The sequence below is a fragment of the Lepidothrix coronata genome, unplaced genomic scaffold, assembly GCF_001604755.1.
Source record: "Lepidothrix coronata isolate B3197 unplaced genomic scaffold, Lepidothrix_coronata-1.0 Scaffold809, whole genome shotgun sequence".
In the NCBI taxonomy this organism is placed as follows: Eukaryota; Metazoa; Chordata; class Aves; order Passeriformes; family Pipridae; genus Lepidothrix; species Lepidothrix coronata.
In genome coordinates, this window is record NW_016690989.1 from 2,386 (window position 1) to 5,178 (window position 2,793).

The 2,793-nt window shown below is 41.7% G+C and overlaps 1 long non-coding RNA gene across 1 annotated transcript; it reads right to left on the reverse strand.

Moving 5' to 3' along the window:
- Positions 1–687: 687 nt before the first annotated feature.
- On the reverse strand, positions 688–2,774 carry LOC108510406. The gene is made up of 3 exons (XR_001878806.1): positions 2,726–2,774; positions 1,656–1,712; positions 688–774 (listed from the first exon to the last, which is right to left on the reverse strand). It is a non-coding gene; the product is annotated as an uncharacterized LOC108510406 (long non-coding RNA).
- Positions 2,775–2,793: the final 19 nt, after the last annotated feature.

Sequence of the window (2,793 nt, forward strand, 5' to 3'; positions counted from 1 at the left end):
ACAGGGCTGACGAGCTCCATCTGCCCGGGGGGCTGGGAATCGATCCCGGGTCGCAGCGGTGAGAGCCCTGCACCCTAACCACTAGACCACTCCTGACAATTAGATATATATTATATTAGATATAATAAGTTGCTCTGAAATCCAGGTGACTGATGCTAAACTTACACCAAATAATACACTGTTGATTGCGGTATAAAAGCTGTATTGTGATAAGGCAAGGGAAGAGTTGAAACTTTCAACCTCCCAGTCTTTCAGGGAAGCAGCAGGGAGCCAGCAAGGCTTGCTGGGCTTCGCGGAGCAGAAAAGCCAGATATCTGCTCGTCTTGGAAGCAAAAGGATTTGCTAGGAAGGAGGAAGGCAAGGAGGGAGTGAATGAGCTAGAAATCTAGCTGTGGCTGAACATGTCCTGAAGAAGATGTGCCTCACCTATTTTTAAAGGAGTTTAGAGCTCAGTTTGCTTTGACATAGAGTTGAGCTGTTTTTTCACAGGAATAGTTCAACTTAAACCAAAAGTGTTTGAAATGCTTTCACAGCTGATGTCTAGTGTAAAGAACTGTTAGCTGTAGCATGTGTTAACTTCCCAAAGGATTCTCTGGTACACCTTATAAGAGGGCTTTTATGGCCCTGTAGACATTGACCCTGAAGATTTTTAGTCAGTACTCTAATCTAAACAATATTAATACTATCTTTTCTTACCATGGTATCAGTATATTCTTCCAGCTTTACTTCAGCAACCGTCTTGTTATGCTGCAAAAAGAGATCTCGCAGGAAATCCTTTAGTAAGAAAGAGACAAATTTTACTCTTTAGAGTAAATTCAAGAAATAACAGTAACAAATTCAATTCAAATCCAGCAGAGTTATATGAATTTAGTTTCACATTGCTGCTTAGTAGTAGTGTCTTCAGTTTCACAAAGTTCAAATTTTTTTTAGATGAAACATATTTTTTCAAATAAATCAGAAAATAAAAAAAAGTCCCCAGAGAATGCATACTGGAATGAATCATTAATTAACTCATAAAATAAGCAAAAAATAACATCGATCCTTCAGCATTTGCTAACTGATGTCAAATCAAAATATTTTCTTTTCAGCAAAACCCTTAAACATCCTCTTATATATTTACTGGGGCACAGGCTGAAGCCATGCACTGAGACTTCAGCACATGGTCTGCAGCCCAGGGATGGACTTTTGTGCCCAGATGACTCAAAGTGTTTGAGTTACTGTATCTGAACAGTCTCTCGTCTCAACAGCCTGAGCTTTAATGAGAAATCAGTGTTCAGAAAATCTGCAGGCTCAGGAAGAGATTGTGCAGAAATCCCATTAATAAAATACAATGGTTTGGCTCTGTTTAGCTGGGAGAGGCCAAGGCAAGGCAACGTTTGTGGGGCTCATTGGGTGCCTCAGTGTCACCAAGACAAGTGGGGACATGGGACAAAGCAAGACATCAAGGGCAACAGCAGAGCATCCTCCCTCCTGCAGAGTCCCTGAGACCATGCCAAAAGGAGTGAGTCCTTCAGCTCACTATTAACAATCTTGTTATTAACAATCATTTGTCAACCACACAAAAAGGCAGCGAATTGGTAAAACTGACAGAAAGGCTCCCATTGACATCAGTGAGCTGTAGATCAAGCCTACAGAGATTTGTTAGAATAACTTACTTTGAGCTCACCAGCTGAAATAAATCCACTGCTGTCAGCATCATAACTGCGCCAGATCTGAACAGGGATAAATTGATACAATCGCGTAAATATTGCAGTTAATCATCTGCTCGAGTGATAGATTGTAAAAATTCAAATCAGAACTTCCATAATTAATTGTACATGAAATACAATAAACTTTTCACACAATAGCTTTTACTCACACTTGGGTGCATTAAACATGTGACATGCTGCTATCACATGTTTAATGCAGACACACTGTCTATAAAAGGAAGAAAAAACTGAGAAACTGCTCTGCATTTCTTACCTAATTTGTACATGCAGCTTCTTTTATTGCCCTGAGTAAAAGTCAAGGCCATACACAACTGGCCATTGATCCACAGAAGCTTCCAGTTCGCATGTGAAACAAAAGTAACTGCAAGCAGTCTTGGAAAAATTGAAATTCTGTGCTGGGATACTTAGAGACAGAGATTGGAGGGAGATTGGGCAAGGTTATATGGGCTTGTGCTCCTCACTTGACCCAGCTTATGGAGGTTTCCACTCCATGCCCTGACAGGCTACTGTTTCAGGATAAAATGATGCTTAAAATGTGCCTGGTCTGCCTTCTTGGTCTCTGCTGTGCCACAGATGAGGCAAAGCTGTGGCTTTGCCATAGCTCCCAACAGGGGTGGATTTATCAGTGGGGAGGTTTTGTCTCTGGTGGCATGACTGACAGCTGGCTGAGAGCATTCGTGAAGTGTAATGAGTACCCTTGGTCCAGTCCTAGTGTGCAAGTTTTGAGCTGGCTTCCCGCCAAGTCCCTGAAACTTGACAACAAGGACCTGCTTCCCAGAGAAGGAAGAGAAAAGAAACGACTTAAGCAGCCAAAGCTATAGCAAAAAAAAAAAAATAAATATATATTTTACATATGAGACAGATATATACAATGAGAATACTATACACCACAACTCCAGAAATCCCAAACAGTTCCCCAAAAAGGGAAGAGGGGGAGGGAGAAGGGAAAAGGACAAAAAGGGACAAAGACCAAACAAGTCAACCAGCCAACTGAAGGTAAATTAGCAAAATCTCACCACTTCCCTTTGAACAAGCAGGATGGCTGGACACGGCCCTGCACTCTCCCCTCACGCGTGGCAGATAA